The sequence below is a fragment of the Rhineura floridana genome, chromosome 18, assembly GCF_030035675.1.
Source record: "Rhineura floridana isolate rRhiFlo1 chromosome 18, rRhiFlo1.hap2, whole genome shotgun sequence".
NCBI lineage: Eukaryota > Metazoa > Chordata > Lepidosauria > Squamata > Rhineuridae > Rhineura > Rhineura floridana.
Genome location: NC_084497.1, coordinates 20976487 through 20990791, shown reverse-complemented (window position 1 = coordinate 20990791; position 14305 = coordinate 20976487). Strand labels below are relative to the sequence as shown.

Below are 14305 nucleotides of genomic sequence, written 5' to 3'. Positions count from 1 at the left end.
GTGGAAGCAGAATGAGTTGCACAGTTCTCTGGATCTTAGTTTACAATTTGCATGCTGAAAATGGGTTGAAAAACTTGCTTGTGGTGATCTATCCCAAAGTGGATGTGGATCTTATGGGGAGATTCAGACTAAGAAAACAGATCATTAAAAGCTTTCAAAAATATACAAAAGGGTTCAAAAATATACAAAAGGCCCTTAACCCTTTTGGTCAGTCTTATTAGCAATGGGTCTGGCAAACTACTCACCTGAAAGAAGTTGGTAGCCGTAGACAAGGAGCTGAGAGAAAGAACACCTTAGAGATCAATAAGCCCCTTTTAGTAGAACTCAAGGAAGAACACAACTCTAAGCTTTGTGACTTGTTATAAACATCCAGAGAAGTTTTGCAAGTCATTTTGATTTTGTTCATAATAAAGGTAAGAGCAATATAGGTAAGAGCAATTTTCTAGGAGACCACTTTGAGGTTTTTGTCATTATTTCTCTTCATCATGTCTCGCATGGCATTTCAAAAGCTGCAAATGCATTAATCTTTACTTCTGGGCATGCTGAAAGTTCCCTCAAATTATTATTTAATTATGACAGCTTGGAAAACATATGCCACAAATATGTCAACAGCTTCTATGATGTCAGCAAAAAAATGAAGCAACTGGGAAATGCTTCAGTTGCTTACAACATATGGTGAATTACTAATCAGGGCAAAGCTGCTAAAATGAATGAATAAATAAATCAGTAGACAGTCACTGGAAACACAATTTTAAGAGCTAACTATGAAAGCCATAAAACCTATAGCAGGTTATCATTTGATGCAAGTGAAACATGGTCACAGTTCATTTAATCCTTTTTATGTGAAAACACATGTTGGTAATTTGAACATTTGTTAACTTATTCCTTTGTCTCCTTCTAAAACCTCTTGAAGTTGTTCAGACCACAAGTAGGCAACAAAGTTTTAGGTGCCTGGCAGTTTTTCCACCCGAACCATGCTGCACTCTACAAAAAGCATTGACTGCAATACCTTGACACTATTAAAAAACAACAAGAGGAAGCACAAGACACTTCTGATTTCACACAAGAGGGCCATTAAACTAATTAGCACAAGTTACACATTGTTGTTTCAGGGGTGGCCAGGATGTTGATGTCACATCAATCTCCTTAGCTCTCCACAAACTCAGAAGCTCACACCTTAAACTGCAGACTAATATATCAAAATATTTGCCACATGCAGTTGTCTGTGTTTTAGTTTTATAGCACTAGGTTGTTACTTTTACAGTCAAGAAAAAAAAGGGAGAGAAGGAAATGTTCTCAGCAGGGTGAAGTTTCCTTCCTTTCCAGACAAAATTAGATGTAAAACTACTTTGCAACAGAACTAATATGTTTGGCAGATTAATTTGCAGTATCATTTTTCTTTAACAAAACTTTTAGCAAGGACTTTGAAGATATACTTCCTAAAAAAGGATATACTTCTGAAATCTCCCAGTCAAAGGCTGTATAAAGCCTTAATCAATATTTATCTACAGCATAATTATTTTGCAAAAAGAGAGAGAGAAAAGTGAAAATGATGTAAGGCTGAAGAGTCACATTTGCCTGCAATTAATCACTGTACAAACTTGAATTGTGCAGGATTAACATTAATTATGTTAAATACTTATCAGACTGATTTACAGTACTGAGAAGTATCTATGTTCTAGAGAATATTTGCCAGACATATCTTGGACACTAACTGAATGATTGTACAATACACATCATGATTAACCAACATAAACAGCATAGTTACCAAAACCTCATTGTTCATCAGATGAATTGTGGAATGCCCTCCCAGATGAGATACGCCTGGCGCCTTCCCTGTCATCTTTCCGGCGCCAGGTAAAAACCCACCTCTTCACCCAGGCATTTTAATGTATTTTATGCTTTTAATCTTACTTATTTTATTTCTAGTTTTCTTTTACTTTGTTTATATAATGTTTTATATTGTTTGCGCAATACACACTTGCTGTATTTTAAATATTGTGGTTTTATCATGTTGTACACCGCCCTGGGAGCTGCTAGCTATAGGGCGGTTTAGAAATGCAACTAAATAAATAAATAAATAAATAAATATTACAGTTAGAGGATTTTGGAGACTTAATGCATATGATTAAGACAGAACCTTTTTCAGTGTTCAGTCAGAATTGTATACTTCAGCTACTCTGTCAAGGTTTTACTAGCAAAAAAAAATACCATTTAAGCATCTTATACATTGAAGGAAAATGTCTTCTACATGAAGTCAGGGAGGTTGTTGATCTGTCTACCATCTGTTACTGCTAACAGCACAAGATAAATTAACCCTGTACTCAGCTGAACAATGCCTGCCCTATAGAAACTCTCATTTATGCGTCTTCCATTGTTTATAACACCAGTTATGCTCAAAACTCTCACTGTTCAAGACAGGGATGTCAGTCACAAGTTACCATGCATTATATTTGTAAAAGCATTATATAAACACATGTTGTAGCACAACTGCAAATTCCAAGGCTACCGCTGAAAAGTCAATGTACAACTCCATGGGCTTTTGATGTCCAAGCCTCTTGGAGCAGCAATTCTCAAACCCAGAAGCTGCACTTTTGTCTCGCGTATCCAGCTGTCAGTTCCACATGCATAAATCTCTCCCCACCACCCCAAAATCATTTGTACACTCTTCTTTTTACCCTGCTCATGATATGCAGAGAGCACAGCAAACAAACTTTCCTCAATTCGGTTTGGGATAAGTAAACCATTTGGGAACATATAATCTAGTAAATTTACATGTTAATTAAACTTAAGTACTTGCATGAAACAAGCAAGCATTGTTTTATAGAATGAATCAAAATCTACTGAAAAAAGAAAATAGTATTATAATGCCTGATGTGCACATTATACAAATTTGGAATATGCAGGTAGATCACCTTAGCTCATCATGCATCCAATTTTTTTAAAGGGTGGATTTCTCAAGCAGCACCCTTAAGTTTACCCTTTCATATTTAGAAAAGTTATTCAGCAGAGGACTGAAAAGCCAAAGCGGAGATGCTGTCCAGTGCATTTTAGACCCCCATTGTCCAATAACCTACTTCAGAACATAAACATGTTCCGAAATGCCAAAGGTATACAGTTTGGGTTGTATCCAGTGGTAGTTCTACTCATACTAGACCCACTGATCATGACTAACATAGATTCATTAATTTTAATAGATGTACTCCATGTATGACTTAGCTGGATATAATCCTATGAATGTAGACAAATTCAGTATGTATCTCAATTCTTAACACTACTGAAAGGATGTATTTTACATGACTCCTGGAGAAAAATGTATTTGGTATACCAAAGGAAGGTCTTGCTTACTTTATGAAGTACCTTTGTGAGAAAGAAGACAGTGTAAATGAGGCAAAGGGGGCCGCTTGATGCAGAGGGACTTCACATACTGGTATGATGTACGAAAGAACCCTCAAAGGACTTCCTCGGTTCAATACTCAAGTGACCAACTAGGATCAGAATTCCTACATTCCTGATAGATTTAAACGCTATTTAGACATGCCATTCACCTGTAAATGCTACTTATGAGCAAGGGGAGCAAAGATGAGAATGCTAAGTTCTGCTCCCCTTCCAGGTTACTACGCCCATTACTCTCCATGAGTTGAAAGGTGTAGGAACATAGGAAGTTGCCTTATACCGAGTTACACCATTGGTCTCTTTAGTTTAAAGTTTCTATAGTGATTGGTAACAGCTCTCAGGGTGTCAGGCTGAGGTGTCTCTCAGCCCTACCTGGAGATGCTGGAGATTGAACCAGGGGCCTTCTGTATGCAAAGCACAGATCCTGCTGGTGTGATTCAGAACTCTGACAAAACTGAGAGTCTAGATTGCACAGGGAGCCTTCACAAATACAGGAAGCTCTCCACTTCAGATTTGACCCTCCAACTCGTAGGGGGTGATGGACATAGCAAAGAGGAAGGGGGACAGCTTAGTACACTCCTCCACTGCTTATGTATAGCATTTACCTGTGAGCAGCACATCAGAATAGGCCTGTATAAAACATACATTAAAAAAACCAAACAGAGATCGCTCTAAAACTGACCTAGATTATGTGTATATAAAAAAGGGCTTAAGGGGCACTAATTGAAGTTACTGAATCCTAAAATGGGTTGACAGATATGGTTGTGCAGTATTGAAGCAGGCAAGATGGTCCTAAGCGGGGGGGGGGGGAAGAGAGAAGGGAAATGTTCAAGTGAAAGGAGATGTAGAAATTATGAGGGAAGGGAAGGTCAGCAATTAAGGCAGGTAGGCCTCCAGATGTTGTTAGATTACATCATCCCTGGCTTCTAGCCTTGCTAGCTTGGGCCGATGGGAGTCAGAGGCCAATAACATATGGAGGGCCACATCTGTTAAGGGCTCTGAATTAAGGGCTGTTTCACACATTACAAAAGAAAATAAAAAAGGACCCCTTACGTGACTGCCAACATATAGGAACAATCTGCCTGTGAGCAACTGCTTGAGTCTCCCAGACATATTTTTCCCTGCATGTCTACATATACACATCCCCTTTCCTTCAGATGTCCAAACCATAACATTAAAACAGTATAGAAAGATGTTGTGAATACACTCGAAAACACAGGCTTCTTTTTCCTGCAATGGCTGTAAGACGGTAAGGTTTGAAGGTATGAAAGCCAGAGCCATTTTGCACATTAGGCAGAGGACTACCTGGATTTAACATCAAGCGAATATGCAGGAAGGATCTGCTGCCTATCACACTGCCTGTAAAGCTATGGCGTACACTTTACCAAATTCTCACTTTACCAAGCATTTCAGCTGTTTTAAATGCATGCCTAAAAATGCAAAAGTAGCAGCTGGCAGTCTTGAGTCAACTGCCAAGGAAAGACTGGGAATGGACGTAAAGTAAGGCTGCCAGGAAGAAACACAAGAAGCTGCTCAAATCAGGTCAGACTATTTGTCCTTCCATTCCAGGTGTAAGGAATCTTTGGCTCTCCAGACGTTGCTGAACTACAACTCCCACCAACCCTGTCCACTGGCCGTTTGCTGGAGGGGAATGGGAATTGTAGTTAAACAACATCTGGAGGGCTAAAGGTTCCCCACCCCGATCTAGTCTGGTTGGCAGTGGCTCTCCAGCATCGCAGGCAGAAAGATTTCTTTCTTGTCCCCTGCTACCTTATTCTTTTAACTCAGGCACGGGGAATCTCTGGCCCTTCAGATGTTGTGGAATTGCAACTCTCATCAGCCCCAGCAAGCATGACCAATAGCCAGGGATGCTGGGAGTTGTAGCCCAGCAACATCTCAAGGGACAAAGGTTCCTACCGCAACTGGAGATGCAAGGGACTGAAGCCAGGACCTAGCCAAGGCTGGAACTCTCATATTAGAGAGAGAGAGCTGAGCTTCCTGCCGCTTGTGCCATGCAGCTTGGTTGTGAGAGAGTCCTCATATGTCTGAGAATGAAGGGGTTCCACATGAGCCAAGAGACATTCTGGTGTGCGAATACACAAGAATTTCAGATCAGTCTGGACACTTTGATTCCAGCTGCTTATGAAAACAAGCGCTGTCAGCAAGCTCAGGCAGGTGTGGGACTGGGACAGCCTGCAAACAACCAAGGGATGAGGAAATGGATTATCTATTTAACTAACTACTATTATGGTTACAAACAGGGATGATTGAGTTTACTAGTTCTCAACAATACTGGACTATTTTGCAAAAAAATAAAAAATTGTAAACCTTTCAGTCCCTGAAAATAATTTGTGCTTGAGGGTAGGTAATATACCTGGGTTTGATCACAGAAAGTCACCAATGCTGCTGGGAAAGCAAGAAAGGTAAATAGTGTTTGCACGCTTAAAAGAGTTCAGCACAAAAAAGAGGGAGAGAATTTGGAAGGCATGGGACAAATTCAAAGTAATAACCCTGAGAAGGGAGAGGAATGTAAAAGAAAGGTTCAAGGGATGAACCTTATTCCTGAAGGAACACCTACTTGGGGTGGGGGGAAATGTGCAAAGATTGCTGTGGAGAGGAAAAGTTAAGTGAGACAGTTCTGAAGGAAGCCTGACTGAAAGCATACTAGGGAGAAAACACCCAAAGATAATAACGGAAAAAAGGTTTTTGAGGGAAGGATTTCTGGGTAGGGATAAATTAAGATTATTATTATTTGCTTTAAAGGATCAGAGCAGAGCAGTTGCTTTGGAAAAGTGGCAGAGTTCATTGCAAACAGCAGGTTGAACCACTTGAATAAGATTCTCTCACACACCCCTTTCACCATCATCAACCCTCCTCCAAAATATATATATTTTAAAAACTTCTAAACCACTTTTTATCCTGATGGATTCCAGCTTGGCTTACAATAATACATGGCCCACTTTGCACATAATGCTAAGGGAAACTAAGCTACGTATGACCTTAGTATGAATGAGCAAGTGTGCAGAGTGAAACGTGCGGCTGCTTCGCTCCTCTCCTGGACCTGCTGCTGCCATGCAACCCAGAGTTAAGACACAGTTTCATTTAGCATTACATTTGAACCAAAATGAATTCAATATAAAGTAACAAAAATAACAATATTTTCCATGCAGTGTTGAAACCAAGAGGCAACAAATCAGAAAGCTACAAATGCCTGAGCAAATAAGTGTCTTGACCAGCCAATGAAAAGATTGTACAGTTGGTGACTAGCAGAACCATGTTGGGGAGGTCCTTCCAAACTTGGGACATCACCACAGAAAAGGCTCTCTCCTTTGTAACAAAGAACATTAATGTAAGAACATAAGAAGAGCCTGCTGGATCAGACCTTAGGCCCATTAGTCCAGCATTCTGTTCTTATTTATTTATTATTATTTATTTAGTTTCATTTATAAACCGCCCATAACCAATGGCTCCCTGGGCGGTGTACAACATACAAAAGTACAATATAAAATACAAGTGCGCTAAACAATATCAAAACAACTAAAGCAATTAACACATCAAAATACTTAAAAATATATTAAATATATTTAAAATGTATTTAAAATGCATTTAAAATGCCTGGGAGAATAGGAAGGTTTTAGCCTGGCGCCAAAAGGATAACAACGTAGGCGCCAGGCGTACCTCCTCGGGTACTCCTCTTAATAGTGCCAATGAGATACCTATGGGAACCCTGGAAGTAGGACATGTGCAAATCCCTCTCCCACTCGTATTCCCCATTGTAGAATCATAGAGTTGGAAGGGACCTATAAGGCCATCAAGTCCAACCCCCTGCTCAATGCAGGAATCCAACTTAAACCATACCTGACAGGTGGCTGTCCAATTGCCTCACGAATGCCTCCAGCGATGGAGAACCCACCACCTCCCTGGGTAGTTGGTTCCACTGTTGTACTGCTCTAACAGTTAAGAAGTTTTTTCTGATGTTCAGCCGAAATCTGGCTTCCTGCAGCTTGAGTTCATTCTTCCATGTCCTGCACTCTGGGGTGATCAAGAAGACATCCTGGCCCTCCTCTGTGTGACAACCTTTCAAGTACTTGAAGAGTGCTATTATATCTTCCCTCAGTCTTTTCTTCACAAGGCTAAACATGCCCAGTTCTTTCAGTCTCTCCTCATTAGGGTTATTTCCAGCAATCAGTATTCCAAGGCACACTGCATCTGATGGCCTTATTCCTCCATGAATTTGTCTAATCCTCTTTTAAAGCCACCCAAGGTGGTAACTATCGCTACATCTTGTGGAAGCAAATTCCACAGCTGAACGATGTGCTAGGTGAAGAAATGCACAACCACCTTTCATAAGAAAAAATAGACCTATGGACTGCCCACTCCTAACACTACAAAGCTCAGAGTAAGCTCTAGGAGAACCCCCCAAAAACATAAGCACTCTGCAGCTGGATCAGGCCAAAGGCCCATCTAGTCCCAACATCCTGTTCTCACAGTGGCCAACCAGATACCCATTACAGGAAGACCACAAACAGGACCTGCTTTGGGTTGCCCACCACCTCTCTGAAATTCACTCAAAAATGTACATCAATAGACACAGGATTATATCTAATATTAGTGCTACTGAGAGCAGACCCATTGAAATGGATGAGCACAACTAACTTATGCCCATTAATTTCAGTGGATCTACTGTGATCAAAACCTAAGCTGGGCACAAGTCATAGATTGGGTGTGGGGGGAACCTTTCAGTCTCTCCAGATGAGACTGAACTACAACTCCCATCCTCTTTGGCCATTTGCCATGCTTGTTGGGGCTGATGGGAGTTGTAGTTTAGCCACATCTGGAGAGACAAAAAGGTTCCCACAGCCCTGCCCTACGTTAATATAGCCTTTCTCAACCTTTGGGTCCCCAGATGTTGTTGGAATCTGACATCCAACACCCCCAGCCAGCACAGCCAATGGTCAGGAATGATGGTTAATTGTAGTCCAGCAACATCTGGGGACTCAAAGGTTGGGAAAGGCTGTACTAACATACGCAAATTTATGCCACAGGCCTGTGGTGCTCCCAAGTCCTTTAAAAGTACCTAGTAATGGCCCTAGGGCGGGCCACACAGGGTGAGGGCAAGGGAGGCAGGAGCAAGAGTGACTCCATGATGATGAGGGGAAGAAAAGGGCAGTTGGAGAAAGAAGGGGGGAAGCGTGCGCGAGCGAGTGAGTCAACGTGCGCCGAAGAAGAGTGACGGTTACGGAGGGGAGTGGGGTCGAGCGCGCGCACGAGACGATCGGACATTCTAAAGAGCGCGTGCGCGCGCGCAACGGACGGACGAAAGAGAGCGAGAGGACGCGTGCGCGAGCAGCCCAAGTGCCTGGGAGCCGGGGCCCCGCCGTCGCCCACTAGGCGCACGGCGCCCTTTTGTTGCCAGGCGAGGCTAAGCGAAGCGCTTACCTGAGGTGGCGGCGGCGGCAGTAACAGCAGTAGGGGCGGGTTGCCGCGGTGAGGGAGGAGCCCTCGGGTGCCCCCCTCGCGCGTAGACGAGGGAGGAAGTAGGCAGGCAGGATCGTGTCCTGTTCCTCGCACTTTCGAGTGGGCTCGGGTCCGAGGAGGGGCAAGTCTTTTGCTGTTGTTTTTTTCCGCCTGAGGAAAGAGACGCCCCGACCCGTGTGTGTGTGTGTGTGTGTGTGTGTGTATATATATATATATATATATATATATATAAAAGCCGCCGCCGCTGCTTCTCTTCTCCTTCCTCCTCCCTCCGTCGTCGTGACTCACAGCGGCGGCGACCGAGGGAGGGAGCAGAGGAGGCGCCTGGGCAACTCCGGGTGGGAGGGACCCGCCGCCGCCGCTGCTTCTTGCCGCGTCCCAGTGCCCGAGGCCGCTGAGAGGCGGCAAGCCGCGTCGCCTTAGGCAGCGGCAGCCTCGCGACGATAACCTGAGGTAAAAGGGGCGTGGCCAGCGCGGAGCTTATGGCTGGGAAAGGAACGAGGTGGCTATTGTTTCGGGAGGGGTAGGCGTGGCCTTAAGGACATGTGGGGCGGGGCCTAAGAGGGGAGGAGCCACTAGGGAGAAGGAGGCGTGATAAGAGGCAGGGCTGCTCAGGGGCGGGGCTTAGAATGCCTCACAGCAGTAACGCAAGTGAATGGAAGTGGGGCAGCCCCACCTGGAGAGGAGCTGCCAGAGCCTTCTCCAGCCTGATACCCCTCAGATGTTTTGGACTGTAGCTCACATCTGCCCCGCCGGGGGTGTGTGTGCCAGCCTTGCCTCCTTAGGGACAGCATTCCACAGTCATGGGGGTTCACCACTGAAAAGGCCTGTTCTCATGTTTCCACTCTCGGAGCCTCCCGTGGAGGGGGCACATGAAGAAAGGCCTCTAATGACAAACATAGGGTCCTGGTCAGTTCATACAGGGAGAGACGGTCCTTGAGAAATTGAGGTCCTGAGCCACATAAAGCTTTATAGATCATAACTAGCATTTGGAATTGAGCCCAGAAACTAATCGGTAGCCAGTTCAACCGTGCTGGTTTGAAAGAAGGTCCCAGCTTTTATTCCTGGCATCCTCAGCTGGGGATGGAAAAGATTCTCATTTTGAAACCCTGGAGAGACGCTGCCAGTACTCAGCTAGATGGATCAGTAGTTGTGACTCTGCCTAAAGGCAGTTTCCTTACAAAGATAAATGAAACAGCAGATTTTAACAAAACATAACAATGAAAGTATACCAAAAAATCATAAATTGTGCAAATAAAATGAATAAAACCATCATAACTCTCTTTATCGCCTCAGCCGTTATTAAAAATTGTTTTCAAATAGTTTGTCACAATTTTAGATGAAGACTTTACATACTGGACATTATAGCTTGCTTAGAAGTAACTAAAATGTATTTCAGTTGAGACACAATAGGCCAGTGGTTCCAAAACCTTTCCCCCCATGGACCACTTGAGGATTGCTGAGGGTCTTGGCAGGCCACTTAACTTTTTTTCCTGCCCATTGAAGCAATTGTAATGTGGTGTGCTAGATGCTAGATCATTTTTAATTGTATTTTTATTGCTCCTTTATTGTATTGTATTTTATCGTCTCACAATTTGCATTCCATAAGGAAGCCACAGACCTGAACTTACAAAATCTGAACAGGGTGGTTCATAACGGATGCTACTGGAGGTCGCTGATTCATAGGGTAGCCCTAAACCGTAATCGACTTGAAGGCACATGACAAGAAGAAACAAAAGAATTCAAATTATAAGTCTTCTTCACAGACACAGCAAGACCGCCTGAATGAAGTTTGAAGAGCACTGGTACTTTGCGGGCCACAGTTTGGGAACCCTTGCAATAGGCCGTTTTCTCACTCACATTTTGCGTGGATGGTCACAGGAGAATAAAGAGACAATCTTCCACCACCTTCTGGATACTGGATGCCCATGACAGGTTTCTCTGTTGTCTGGCACAGTATCGGGGAAGGAGGGAGGTCAAATGAGCAAGTCATGTACCAACCTCGGCACGGCTTTGGAGAACTTGAAGCATAAAGGTTCAACTTTGAGATCACAGAGAGGAAATCAACAAGTAGGTCACAGTCAGTGTAGTGGGAGAGAGTCTGGGAAATGGGTTCCTCCGTTAAAGAACATCAGCCTATGCAGCAGCTACCCTGCTGGGCAGGAGAAAATCCCTACTTGGCTTGTACACATACCACTCCTCCCTCAAATTCTTTGTGGAAGGCCAATCGCAGAGGATCAGGCTGCCCAAGTGGTGTTAATTTTTCCTTTAGTCCTCATTGTGTGTCTATCCAATAAGGCACATCAACGAACAGGTTTGCTACTTTCCAGTCCGTACTTAAAGGACATCAAAGCACAATGCCACAGAAATCTACAACCTGTCAGTTAAGGAAGAGCTTAAACATGAAAGTCCACAAAAAGAGCAAAAGCAAGCTGCAGACAGGAACTGGAAGGGTGTAAATATGCTGGGATCTGAGACAATCACTCGCACATACCCAGCGAGCAGCAGGTAGTAGTGATGATTAATAATTTAAGAAAAACCAAGTGAGTCAGCTCGGGTTGATGGGCTGGGGGGGAGATGGAAACATCACTCTGGGATCCTTCCGTTGGAGTTCCGCTAATTGGCACAGTATGTGAAGCAGAGAGAGAGATCCAAAGACGTTTTATGCTTGTGAGATGGGAGACCTGCAATTAAGGCATCTGTTTACCCTTTGTAACTGACCGAGAAGGCTTTTGAAGGAATTGAAGGCTTAATGCAATTTTAAAAACACACCATATGTTCTGCCTTGTCCTCATTTGGCTGCTTGATTGTATAAACTTCTTAGGACATGGATAGGGAACCTCTGGCCCTCCAGATATTGTTAGGACTCCAAATCCCATTGGCCCCAGAAAGCATGGTCAGTGGACAAGGATGATGGGAGCTATAGTCCAGCACCAGCTGGAGAACCATAGGTTCCCCACCCCAGGACATCATCCTTTGAATTTCATACCCAAATTTTGCAAGCTGGCAACAGAACAACAGATTGCCAGATTCATGCGCAAATGGTACAAAGTGTATATTTGAGTGGTTCACCTTTAACAATGGCGCAAACTCTTCAAAACGTATATATCTGAATTCTGAAGGAACCAAGTTTCTCCAGTAAGGCTCAGGCTTGCGAAAAGGTCACAGCACAATCTGCATATTTCAGTCTCACAACATTCTTATTCTCAGGTAAATGTGGAGAGGGTTACAGGACCCATCTCACTCCACCACTTCTTGCCTTTAGGGGAGCAGTAAAAACCTGGTTATTCAGGAAGGCCTTTAGGACAAAATTAGTAATTAATTCATACAGCAGTTGCCATTAAGATGTTTCTCACAATGTTTAGCTGAAATCTACTTCCCTTCAGTTTCCACCCAGTGCTTCTAGTCCTTTCTGCTGGAGCATGTATGGGGAACCTTTGGCCCTCCAGCTGTTGAACTGCAACTCCCATCATCCCTGGCCATTGGCCATGCTGGCTGGAGCTGATGGAGGTTGTAGTTCAGCTGCATCTGGAGAACCAACATCTGGAGAACCAATGCAGCAACCAAAGCTGCGTTCAAGAGGCAGCTGGACAGCCACCTGTCTGATATGCTTTAATTTGGATTCCTGCGTTGAACAGGAGGTTGGACTCGATGGCTTTATAGGCCCCTTCCAACTCTATAATTCTATGATTCCCACACCTGCTCTGGAGCAACAGAGAGCAGGTTTGCTACTTCCTCTGCATGATAGCCCTTAAGATACTTGAAGACTTCTGTTACATGTCTCTTCCCCTTTAAGGTATTTTATTTACTGTTGGCTGCGTGAAGTCTCCAGTCTGCTCCATTATGAAATACCATTTTGATACACATCAGCAACTGGTGGTACATAGCTAATGCAAAAAAACAAAAACAAAAAAACCCAAAAGAGGCAGATGGTCAATGGGGGCAACTGAAGCACAAGTGGTTGGTAAGGGCAACTCAAGCAAATGGATTATCTTGGCTGTAGACCTTGCATTGCCTTGGTCCAACCACCAGCATCTTAGGAGATGGATGGTGAGAGAGAAGTGCAAATACATGAAGGGTGAAGCAAATGGGAAAGCATTTCATCAGGGAAGGCAGAGGAGGGACTAAGCACAGGAGAAGAGATGGGAAGCTCTTCCAAGCTGCTGGCACTCCTGACCCAGTTCTTTGCTACCGACATGGTCTGATTCTGTAGTGATGCACAGAAGGAACAGTTCACAGGGGTCTTCTTTTTCAAAATAGCTGCCTTACCCCCCCTCCCTCCCTCTCTCGCACACACACTGCTCTTAACCTGTAAATCACTCAATATATATTGCTCTTAACCTGTAACTTGTGCAACATTAGGAAGCATAATGATTTTTATTTGGAAATTATGTACTATTGGATGGCTTGGGCTTTATCTTTTGGTCTATACACTGTACGACCCTTTAGGGCTAGGTTTTATTTCTTTCAAAAACCACTTACTTGTTTAGATGTTAAATGATGTTGCACATTTCTAATGCAGGGTTGGAGCTTTGCATGACACATCCCCAGTTTCCTTTGATTTATTTATCATCTTCCCTAGGTGTAGCTGCCAATTCAGGTACCTTAAGCCCTCTAGCTCCTACCCATTGCTGCTTCTCATAGCTTCCTTCAGCTCTAGACAAAAACACTCTCCTTCAGTGTCTTCCCTTTAGCCATCCTTGGCAATCTTCTTTGAAATTCATTTAAGAGTCCAGCTGCCACGCCAAGATCTTCAATGCGACAGCAGGGCTAGATTAGTTCTGAAGTTAAGACAAGGGTCTTGGCTTAATTGAAATCTCTGCTATGGCATAATTATTGGGATTCCCACCCACCCACATGGGTTAAAGAGCCCGCCCTAACTTTTTCCCAGAACCAATTTTCCAGGAGAGGCAACCAATATACTAACTACATCCTGCCTTCTCAGACTCCCAAAATTCTCTTTTTTTCCTAATAAGGATTACCCATAATACAAACTATCGTTATTTTTAATAAAGTATTCTTGTAGCAGGAGAGGGGGGAAAAGGCCTGGGAAGATGAGTTTCTGCTCCAGCAGAGTACATGTGCAGAGGCAAAACCACATTATATCCCCCTCCCCGTGCTGCTGCACAACACAGAAAACAGCACAGAGTGCAGAAAAGGAATGACAAGTGACCTACCTCACAGGACTGTTGTGAGAGCATACAAACCCTATAGAGAATGTTGCCCATTAGAAGGGCTGCATGTATGAAATACACAGTGTTCTTATGCCAAGTAACTCTCCTCTTGCCTCCTCTACCTCAAGAGGGGCTTTCAGCATCTACCAATTTGTAGGCACATTGTTGAAAAGACAATAGAATTTTCACCCCTCAGCATGAAGACACCTTGAGCCTGATTTATAATTGCTTTAACCAATCCTAGCTCATGTTTTGGG

The 14305-nt window shown here is 43.6% G+C and overlaps 1 protein-coding gene across 1 annotated transcript in view; it reads right to left on the bottom strand.

The window, feature by feature from the left end:
* Positions 1–9359, bottom strand: part of CTNNBIP1 (catenin beta interacting protein 1) — a 44132-nt gene extending 34773 nt beyond the window's left edge. Inside the window, exon 1 of the mRNA XM_061601516.1 lies at positions 8836–9359. The gene's annotated coding sequence lies outside the window, so the exon portion shown is untranslated. The remainder of the gene's footprint in view (positions 1–8835) is intronic.
* Between the last annotated feature and the right edge of the window lie 4946 nt (positions 9360–14305).